Consider the following 11,642-nt stretch of genomic DNA (forward strand, 5'->3'; position numbering starts at 1 on the left):
TGAGCTGAAGCCCAGGACTGGCAAAAAAAAAAAAAAAGAGTCTCATGGAATTTAGAATTTAGTGCCTGGGCTGGCTTTGAACCCTCCTCCTCAGTTCTCAGCCTCCTGAGTAGCTAGGATTAGAGGTGTGAGCCACTGGGCCCAGCTAATAAACACTATTTTCTATGTTCATATGCTACCGAGTCTTTGTGATCTGCTCCTATGATTATCTCCCTTTGGTTTCACTGTGTGACGGTCTAGGGACCTGTATAATTTATCATGTCCCAGTGGGTTTGTTGTTTTGCTTGTTTCTTTGTTTTTACTACTCAGTGTGTTTACTTGTAGATTCATAGGCACATTCTGGTTACCATAGATGAGGGAAACCATGCAACCCATGTTCCTTTGGGTCTGGCTTACTTTGCTTAATATATTTTTTTCCAAGTCTTTCCATTTCCTTATGCATGGTACAATAATATCATTCTTTCCTTTGGAAAAGAAGAATTTGATTGTGCAGGTATACCCACTTAAGAGATTTTCTGTTGTTGTTGCTTCTGTCTTTGTCTTTTCCTTTTTATCATGTCAGCTTGTCTTTGACAAGGTAAGGGGGGGACACAGAAAACTCGGGACAAAGGGTGAACAAATGCAGAAGTGATACCCACTAGACACTATGTGAAAAATGAACTATACAACTTGTGGGTGGGATGGGAAGGAGCGAGGGAAGGGCTGACACGGTTCAAAAAGAAATGTACTCATTATCTGACTTATGCCACTATAACCCTGTATATCACCTTTACAGTAACAAAAAATACATTTAAAAAAACCTTCAGCCTATTATACTGTCCTCCCTGAGGCTTGGGGTGATCATACGGCAGTGTTCTGGCCAGTGAGGTGCAAGGAAGATAGGATCAAAGAGACAGATATGTTTGGAGGACACTGTTTCTTTTCTTCTGTATGGGACTTCAGCAGCTGTTTTTGCATCTGAAGAAGAAGAGTCACAGAAATGCTCATCTTATTCCTTTGGAGATCAACACCTATGTGGGTCTTGTGAGGCTGAAATAAGGGCAATGGTGCCTTCTAAAAGCTTTATGGAGACCTGAACCTTTGAGTCTTGGCTCTCTTCCATCTTCAAAGCCAATGATGCTGGTGTAGACTCTTCCACAGTTAGGAATCCTGGTGATAGGTGTTGGTGTGTGTCAACTTAGCCAGGCCTTGGGGCCTGCTTGTATGGGGCACTCATGTTGCTGAGGAAGAGTCTTAAATGTGGTGTCTCACCCCTGTAATCCTAACTACTCAGGAGGCTGAGATCCGAGGATCACTGTTCAAAGCCAGCCCATCCATGAGACTCTTACCTTCAATTAACCACCAGAAAACCAGAAGTGGCACTGTGGCTCAAGGGGTAGGGTAGTAGTCTTGAGCTAAAGAGCTCAGGGATAATGCCAAGGCTCAGAGTTCAAGTCCTACAACTGACCAAAAAAGTGATTAACACTTTGAAAGGAAGTGGGATAAGGCAGAGCAAAGGCTGGGAGCTTTAGAAGCAGACAATTCTACCTCAAACCACCGTGTAAGAATCATGCTAGATGGGGGGTGTAGGGGGGGGGGGAGGGAAATGGGTACCAAGACATGTGAAAGGGTATCAATGTATGTGAATTAATGCACCTTCTATCTGGCAAATATCATGTAACCCTTTTATTAATTACAATAAAAAAAAAGAATCATGCTAGACTTCCAGTTGGAAAGTTGCAGACTTAAGACTTTAATCTTCGACCCGCAGCTTCTCCCTGAAATCCTAGACCAGTGGACAACTCTGAAAATTTTGAATATTAGTGCCCCACAATTCCTTAAAATAAATCTCTTTCTAATATATCCCTTTTGTAAATGCTATATTCTAGAATACATAGACATTACACATATATACACAAACAAACATACAAATATGCACACAAACACAAAATACAACATATATGCATATCTCCTTCAATTTCTGATTGAGTCTTCCCAGATTATGCAGACTAAGCTCCCCACCCTCATTTGAGCTCAAAAGATTTGAACTCAAAAGATGGTTTCTTTCCCTGAGCTTTTCATACTCAGATTCATGTTCTGGCGCTGGGAGTATAGCCTAGTGGTAGAGTGTTTGCCTGGCATATATGAAGCCTTAGGTTTGATATCTCAGTACCACATACTCAGGAAAAGCTGGAAGCGGTGCTGTGGCTCAAGTGGCAGAGTGCTAGCTAGTGTTCAAGGACAGTGTCCAGGCCCTGAGTTCAAGTCTCAGGACTGGAAAAAAATCATGTTCTAGCTCTACCACTTGAGCCACAGCTCCACTTCCAGGGTTTTGGTGGTTGATTGGAAATGAGAGTCTCACAGACTTCCCTGGCTTCAAACTGTAATCCTCAACTTTCATTTTCCTGAGAAGTTAGGATTACAGACATGTGCTGCAGGCACCTGGCTAAGCTCCCCATTTTAAATTCAACTGATTACCAACGGCAGTTCCAGCTGTTACCCTTATTCCCTGTTGCCATGTAACTTGACTTATTCTGGGGTCCAGAAATCAGAACATGAACATCTTTCGGGGAATTATTCAGCCCATTGGAGTAACTTAAACAAGTAGGACTTGATTTTCCATTCTCAATGAGAAGTCTGGAGGTAGGATCTGAGATTTGAGGTTACGGCTTTTTATAATTGTTTATACATCAATTTTAGTTCTCAAGATTATCACAGGATGGCTGCCTTAGCTCCCAATGTCATGTCTTCCTAGAATGATGCTAAACAGGAACGAAGATAGGTACAAAAGCTCTTCTATTTAAAATCAGCATGATGCTTGTTCTCTGAAATTTTCTGAAGGTTTTTTTGGTTCATATTCCTAAATCATAGTTGTGCCCTGGGCTCAGCCCCACCACAACAGAGTGTTTTTCTTTCTTTCTTTTTGATCCTGGTCCCAGGGGCTTAAATTCAGTACCTTAAGTGTTGTCCCTAAACCTTGTGCTAGTGCTCTATTACTTGAGCCACAGCTCTACTTCTGGTTTTTTGGTGCTTAATTAGAGATAAGGGTGTATTCAAACTGCATTCCCCAGATCTCAGCCTCCTGAATAGCTAGGATAACAGTCGTGAGCCACTGGCACCCAGCCAGGGTGATTTTCTAATGTGCAGCCTTTACCCTGCCAAGTGGCCAAGCAAACCTTTCACTGGTACTACCGATTACTGAGGTTGATAAACCGGTGTTTGCTGTATGAAGTACAGAATCCCAGTTGGACCAAAAACTTGCAAGCTACCAGCTTGAAAGTCTGGCATAAGGAAGAAAGGACTGGAGGAGGAACATGAAGGCAAAGCTCCCTCCAGGAGTATAAAAGTCCCCTTCACTCTGGACTCTGTCCTCTCAAGCACCGTGAAGGGAGTTGGGGACTCAGCCTGTTAGTGACAGTGAGTGACTGCCAGGCCCAGGGGAGGGGGCAGAGCCAGTTCCATTATGTTTATGGCCCTGGCAGCTCAGACCTGTTCCCTGGGTGAGCTCAGAGGTGGCTGTGTGCCAGGTGTGAGGGGCTGGAGAGGCAGTGTCCTGGGGGAGGGGAGAGTGAGAGAGCAAGGAGGTTGAAGGGAGAGAGGAAGGAGGAGGAGGGAACTGGAAGCATGAAGAGGAGGCCTGTAGAGATGCCAGCTCCTTTTATTTTATAGACAGGATTAAGGGGTGCTGTGGAAAACAATGAAATGAGGAAACAAGGGAAGGATGGGGGTGGTTAGGGACCACAAATAACCAAGGGTTGTATGCAGCAAATGGAGGATGGTGGCAGATCTCAGAAAGGTGCAGAGGCCAGGCTCTTCCACTCCAGTGACCCAGTGAGCAGGAGATTGGAGGTTGGAGGCTGGGAAGGGAGCACCAGAGACTTGGACTGCGATGGGAAATGACACACCCTGAGAGCAAGGCCTAGGTAGAAACTGGCCTAGATCTAGGGGACCTTGATGGCAAGTCCAGGCTCTACCCTTTCGGAACATTGCTTCAACCCCATGCATCAGATTCCCCTTACAGAAAATAAGGGGTAATAATTGATCATGGGAACAGTGTTTGTTAGAACTGCAGCTGGTATCCAGTGAGTACTTGGTAAGGGTTAAGTGACACTAGGCAATCCCTTACTGACCAAATTCCTGCATTGTTGAGGATAGAAATAGGCCCCATTGAAAAATTACATTTCCCAGCTTCCTTTGCAATTGGGTCCATCCCTGAAATATTAGAAGGTTATTGTAAAGGGGCTTCCAGAATGCTTTCTAAAAGAAGCTGATTCTTCTTTTCTTCAGCATGCCAGAAAGGTGGACCTGATATTTGAGCTGCATCAGCCATCTTGTAGCCCTGCAGTAACCTGGAAGATGGATGCCATGTACTAAGTATAGTGGAACAGAAAGGTAGAAAGAGCCTAGGATGGTGGCTACATTTTGGGACTGTCACATCAGCCCCGGCCTTTGGTCTTCACAAGTCCTTTGTCTGAGAGAAAAACAAATCCCTGGTTTCTAGTACATTATTTTTGAAAAGCTAGGGTTTACACAGAGAGAGCCTAAATGAATGACAGGTAAAAAGTGTTAGGTGGTAGATACAAGTTGGAGAAGGTCACGTCTCAGAGGTCCTATGACTTGTCCTTGGTCTGTGTTATCTGTGAGCCCAAGTCAGCATGAGCTTTGATTGTGTCATTATTGTCCTCATCAAGGCTATAAGAACACAAGGCTATGGGAAGCCGGGACTGTACCATGTCTGGAAGGGAGAGAACGTCCTAGAAGATACTAGAGTCAGGCCTATTGGTCAACATATGGTCACAGTCACATGGGCAGCTAAAAGTCCATGTACATGGCTTGTCTCGTGCTTCTCAGGATAGAGTAAAGAGCTGCACGTGGCCACTATTGGATGGGGATCAGGCTATCCAAAGAGAAACTGGGACGACTCATCCCTTGACTCACCTGCCTTCCAGGGTCTGCACTGGGGTGGGAGGAATTGGCAGGGGATGGGGCTGGTTCACATGGCAGAATACTGCACAGTCCTTGGAATGTTCTTTAGACTCCATGTTGCTGGCATAATCCAGAACAAAATGAAGGTCCCTGACATACTAGGTGCATGATACTGAGTCCTCAGTGTCAGCCTGACTGGGTTAGAGATACTCGGCTGGTAAAGCATTATTACTGGCTGTGAATAGAAGATGGGGGTTTGAGAATACACTGCCGTTTGAATCATAGACCCAGAAAGGAAGATCCACCCTCACTGGAGGACCCTGTCTAGCCCACAGTCCTCTGAGGCGAGTGCTCACCCCTCTCTTCACTCTCTTGTTTAGGGTTGCAGCAATCATTGATGCCCAGTCCCAGCAGCTTTGAGACCCTCTCTCCCTTGGCCTGGCATGCTCTGGAGAAGCTGTGTGTGCCTGCATTGTGTTTCCTATGGACAAACTGGGGCCTGAGGCAGAGGGACAGGGCAGAAGCGGGAGGGAGGGGTGGCAGTGAGGATGTACAGTGTAGGGAAGTTCCTGGTCCCTTCACTGAAGATGGAAATTTTGCAGCAGGTCTCCATGGACATTCTCCAGGTCTCTGAGATATGAACGCACTCTCCTGAATGTGAATTTCTCACTCGACATTGAGCCAAAGGTGTTTGCAAATGCAGGATAAACATTGGGGCACACAAGTAGTACGTCTATTCAGGAGCTGTGTGGAATCCAAGAACTAAGGGAAGAGGAAGAACTCTATATCCCACTTCCCAGGAACTTGGAACAAAAGTCTCTAATACTAGGGCAAACAAACAGTATTATCACCTTAGCAGCAATCTTTCAGCTCAGAGAAAATGCATCGATAAAACCCACTTAGGACAGGATTTGGGGGTTAGAACTCAGAAGGCCCAGGAACTGCTGATAGCAGCTAGACCCTTATCCTAGGGCAGGTCACTGGGAAACAAGCAGCCAAAGCTGGGCTGCAGGACAGGACACTCTGGGGTCACTGTTGAAACCAACAAAGAAGGCCTTTCAGGACAGCACCCCAGCCAGAAGAACCTGAAGTAAGACTTCCAGCTGAGGGAAGATTGGGACCTTGGTGCAAAGGAGATGGGAGGTCTCACTCTGAACCCCAGAATCTGGAAACTAGCCATACATGGCTAGTCATGTCTACAGTCACTCAAATTGCATTGGAAATTGAAACTAGTCACATTCCAATGGCTGATGGCTCACGTGGTGACTGGCTTCCATTGTATGGTGGCCGTGATGGACAGCTCAGGAATAGAGCACAGCAGTGGTAGAGGATCAAAGTCAAGGAGACAAGCCAAGGTCTCTGGAAGGAAAGGGCCATGACATTTTAGCACATCACACAAACCCAAAACAGAAACAGGGGTGAAGAGAACAACACCAAATCAAAAAGGCCTGCAAAAATCCTGAACAAAAAGCCAGGGAAGACACCAAGACCATATTCTCTGCTTAATGCAACAGACATTCATGTCTCTCTGGGACAAAATCTATGAGAATGCATCGCAACCAGATCCCCACTGAAAGGCTCTATCATTCACAAAGGAAAGATAATTAAGTTGTCATTAGATTTCTCAACAACAATGCTTTGTGAGAAACCAAACCGCAACAACAAAAATGTAAATCAATTAACACCAGTAATTTGAGGAAAGAAAAAGCCAGTGAAGCATGTCATACCCACATGAACTGAATTCAGCCTACAGACAGACTTTTCAAAATTATAAATTCTTATTAGTGCTTATTAATTGTACAAATACCATTTGTGTACTTTTCCAAATTCCTGCTCATACAAGAAATTCTCATGAATCCTTCCAGAGGAATGTACAGAAAAATTAACTAAGATAATAAAATGATTGCCGTGACAGCTATAAAGACTAATGCTGGGTATCCAATGGAAAAGCATATTATGTCAAGTACAGATTGAATATTTCTTATCCACAATACATGGAACCACAAATACTTACAATTTCAGATTCTTTTCAGATTTGGGAATGTTTGCATTTACATAATACTATAGCTTGGGAAAGACACCTGAGTCTAGACATGAAATCCATTTATATTATAGACAACTTACATACCAATCGTGTTTCATATACACCTCACACACAACCTGGAGGTGACTTGTATAATATTTTTAGTGTGTTGCATTTGGATTTCAATCTAGTATATGAGCTCAGGTATGGCATTTTCCACTTGTGGCATGAATCTGTGCCTCAAATGTTACAGATATAGGAGTATTTCACACTTGAGATTTTTGCATTAGGGACATTCAATTAGGATATATAAATCTACGCTTGCTGGGCATGGTGGCTCACATCTGTAATCCTAGCTACTCAGGAGGCTGAAATCTGAGGATTAAGGTTTAAAGCCAGCCTAGGCACAAAAGGACCTGAGACTCGTACCTCCAACTAACCTCTAGAAAACAGGAAATGGGGCTTGTCTCAAGGATAGGTGGTAGCCTTGAGCTGATGAGCTCAAGGACAGACCCATGCTGAGTTCAAGCCCCATAATCTCCCCCAACACACATAAACACACAAAAAAGCCCTCTGCTTAATAAATAAGCATAATTACATATCCATGAAGATCTACATAAATGTAATCTAAGTATCAAAATGGAGGAGAAAGTGAAGAATATTTGCAAATGAAACCAAGTTTGTTCTAGGCATGAATCAGGAGCAAAGGGTATTATAAGAAATGGTTAGCAGATGGCTAAAATCCCATAACCTGTGACCCAGCTGGGATCTCAGCAAGAATAAACACTCCTTTCCTGCCCTGTAGAAGAGGAAATTGTGGTGAGAACTATATAACATCAAGTTGCCTTATCCTAACACCAGAGAAAAGACAGGCTGGTTTAGCACAGAGAGACTGGAGGTTTTCGCTCAGGTGTGTAGGAAAGGGACGTGGAAGACGAGTCTCAGTACTCAAGCTTTTGCTGCTTTGAGGGAAGAGGTGAGGGAACCTTAGCCTGGTGTGGATAGGGAAGCAGAGGGTAACCGAGTGCTGCATGAAATACATGGACACCAAATTCTGCATTAGGAAAGCCAGATCTTCAGAGGTCTTGACAGAAACCTCATGCTCAGAAAAGCAAACAGCACAGCTTTGCACAGATGGCAAGACTGGAAGAGAAGGTTGAAGACCCTGATGGTGAACATCGCGTCAGTGTCTGAAACAGTTGGCTGGAGAGGAAGAATCAAGATGAGAGTCGTTTGGGAGGAAGGGTGAGCCCAGGCGTGGGTCTCAGGTCAAGTGACCCTCACAGAACAGAGAAACCAAACAAACCCAGCTCAGCACACATCTCAAAGCGCTACCCTGCCTCCTTGAAGAGCAGGCAGGGGCAGATGATGCCTCTGCATCCACTCAAAGCACACCCAAGACCTTCACAGAAGGTCGGAAGCTGGGTCTCCATCCTCAGGCTCCCAGGAGCATTCTCTAGGAGCCTTGGACTGAGCTGGTCCCTGACACCTGGTACGATGGCTGCTATTGTGTCCCTGATACTGCTCTCCATTTGTCAATTTTAAGTGATAATTTCTATTCAATCTGATACATATTATAAGAATATAAACAAATGCCTCTCTCCATATCGGCACCACAATCACTTTCTTTTATAGCTATCATTTATTACAGGACGACAGATGGCCAGTTTGCAGAATTCCAAAGAGGCTACCCGCCGGCCAGTCACCTGGGAGCATGGGCACATTTACATTTCTCCAAAACAGATGGGAATGGGAGGAGTGGAGGAAGCAAATTCCTGTCAAAACTTTGGGGCCTTCCAAAATGTGGCTCTTCTGCCTTTCCCTGAATCCCTCTGCTTTCCTCCCTTCTTCCCTTTCCATTCCCCTCCTGCCCTTCTCATCCAGTCTCCCATCAGCCACCAATATGGTGGCCTCAATGGTGGAGATTGGGTAAGCTCTTGACAGATCACCTATTGAAGACTTTCAGGGCCAGAAGTTCTTCCTGGCTTATTATTTTGGGTTTGGGACTGAGCTTATTGAGTGAAAAATTGAGCCAATGAGGGAAGAACACATTGTTGACTAACATTCTATTGATATGAAATTTAAACTCATGCAAAATTATAGAATATTTTTTTCAGGGATGCCTTCATATGTGATAACAACTAAAGAAAGCAAGGGAACACAAACTTACTCAGAGTGGATGTGCTTGATGGACACATTACACACAGAGACAGGTTCAAAGGTAAAGCTGGGTACTGGCTCCCACATGTAATCCTAACTACTCAGGAGGCTGAGACCTGAGGACCACAGTTCAAAGACAACCCAGGTCTGTGAGAATCTTATCTCGAATTAACCACCAGAAAACTAGAAGTGGTGCTATGGTTCAAGGTGGTGGAGTGCTAGCCTTGAACTGAAGAGCTCTGGGATTCAGTGCCCAGGCCCAAAGTTCAAGCTCTACGACTGCCCCCTCTCATTTACTCATGAGAACCTATCCTTTTGTTTGTTCATTTATTGCAATACCTCAAGGGTTTAAACTCAGGGCTGCACTGACTTAGCGTGCTCACAACTAGTATTTTGCCACTTGAAGCATGCCTCTAATCTGACATTTTGCTTGGTTCTTAAGACATGGAGTCTTGAGGATTTTCCTTCCTTGACTGGCCTTGAACCTTCATCCTCCAGATCTTAGCTTCTTTAGAGTAACTAGGATTACAAGAATGAAGCACCAACACCTGGCTTTAAAATGAGACTCTGTCTTAATCACTATTTGTTAAGAAGGATAGGCTGAGGTGCAAATTACATGAGTGCTCATAGCCATGCACGTTCCTCCCCTGGTGCATGTGAGGACTCAGAGAAGCAAGAGATCACAGGAGACCCTGAAGAGGTCATTCTCTGGAGCCTGGTCCAGGGAAGGTTTCTGCACAGCAGATCTCTTCTGGAGACTAGAGGATATGCTCTCCTGTATATCTTTTTCCCTTCCCTGTATCACAGGCTTCCCAGAAATTCCATGATACATGGCTCTAGCCTCCTCAGCCAAGAATGGGGACAAACCCTCATCAGAAAAGGAGAGTGCTAAGGCTAGTGGCCACTCCTTGAAGCTATCTATGAACCCTCCCCTTCTTTACCATCCTCCTGGTTGAATGCCCCTCCCCTCACCCTTTTTCTCCTTGAGACTACATAGGAGGAGAAGGAGGGGGAAAAATCCAGGCAACCAGAATGATAGCAATGGCGAGGCTAAAGGGCTGAGGCAGGAGTAGGGAAGGGGAGTATGAAAGGTAGGAAGAGAGGGAGGAGGGAGAAGTGGGGGATGGAAGAGGCATGTCTAATTTTTAATAGACTGAGATATAAATGCAACATGATTCACTTTGAACAGGCCACCTGGATTAGATGGAAGTTAATTAAAACAATCCCTCATTTCTCAGCATTGAAAACTTCTTAAGTCTCACTTGGGGAAGGGTGCAGCAGGACTTTTTATTACTCTTAGATGGTGTTGGGAAGGTCCATAAATACATCTCCTCTTCCTGTGATCCCATTAATCTTGCCGCCTCTCCTGCTCCTCTCTGCCAACAATCAGATCCCAGTAAACAACCTCAAGTGAAATTTGCAACTGTCAGATAAACATTAAAAATGCTTCTCTTGTCCTTTCCCATTGATAGTCCCATTAATATTGTAATGGAACAAAAAGTTATGAAAATGAATGCATGCTGGTTTTGGAAATGAATGATGCCGGCCGCTGCTGGGATACAGACACGCATGCATATGGATGGGCTGGCGGATCGCAATTCGACCCACATCCACAGGAGGCTGCAAATGGGACTGGCTACAAGTGGGCCAGGACCAAGGACAGCGCACACAGGATGAGTAACCATGAGTACACCCAGGTCAGAGTGGGGAGGACTGGTAGGTGGAATCAAGAATTCCAACCCAAAGAGAATGGTGAATGCATACCCCTTCCAGCCCTAACCAGAGTAAAATACAACCCCCTTTTCTCTGCTATCTCCGCTCCTCCCCTCGCTTATCTGTTTGCAGTCTGTGGTTGGATCCCTGTAAAGATAGGGAGATAGCCCGATTGCTAAGGCTCTCGTGACATTTCTTCCTCATTGATTTTCCATGCAGAAACCTTTTTAATACACATGTATGCGTTTGTGTGTGTATTTATCTAGCTGACAAATGAGGCCTGAAAACAGCTAGGGATAATGTATGGGAACTTTTGTGAGCCCAAAGTTCTCAGAGTAGTTTAGGGTGAAGAGTCACATTTGAGGTGGAGAATGAGTATAGGTTTTATGTATATTTAAGTCCCCTAAGAGAAAAAAGAAACAGTGAGCAAACTAAAGCCCTTTCTCCTGGAATCCTCAGCCCTTTAGGCCCTTAATGGATACAAATGACCTCCCAGACAGGTTTTGTTGTGGCTCGGGGATGGACAACAATTGCTTTTGGTTGGGGTCATGGTTGTCACCCAGCCTCTGGCACAAAGCCAGGCAGATAGATGCTGAAGGGCTGTGAGCTGAAGGGAGAGGATCTGGAAGGAAAGATACACGCAGAAGTCTTGTCCCATCTGCCAGCCAGAGGGGCAGCGGGCTGTGATAGCTTAACATCTGGAAAGCCAGCCTGAAGATGGGGCTGGGAGCGATCTGAGGAAACAGGTGTGTTTATTCTTTGGGGACTAGAATGCACACAATTCAAAAGACATTTCAAAAGACCTTTGACCCCCTCCATTCTATTCAACTTTCAATTCTCT

This window comes from Megascapheus bottae, chromosome 14 (assembly GCF_031878675.1).
Source record: "Megascapheus bottae isolate mThoBot1 chromosome 14, mThoBot2.hap1, whole genome shotgun sequence".
NCBI classification, from domain to species: Eukaryota; Metazoa; Chordata; class Mammalia; order Rodentia; family Geomyidae; genus Megascapheus; species Megascapheus bottae.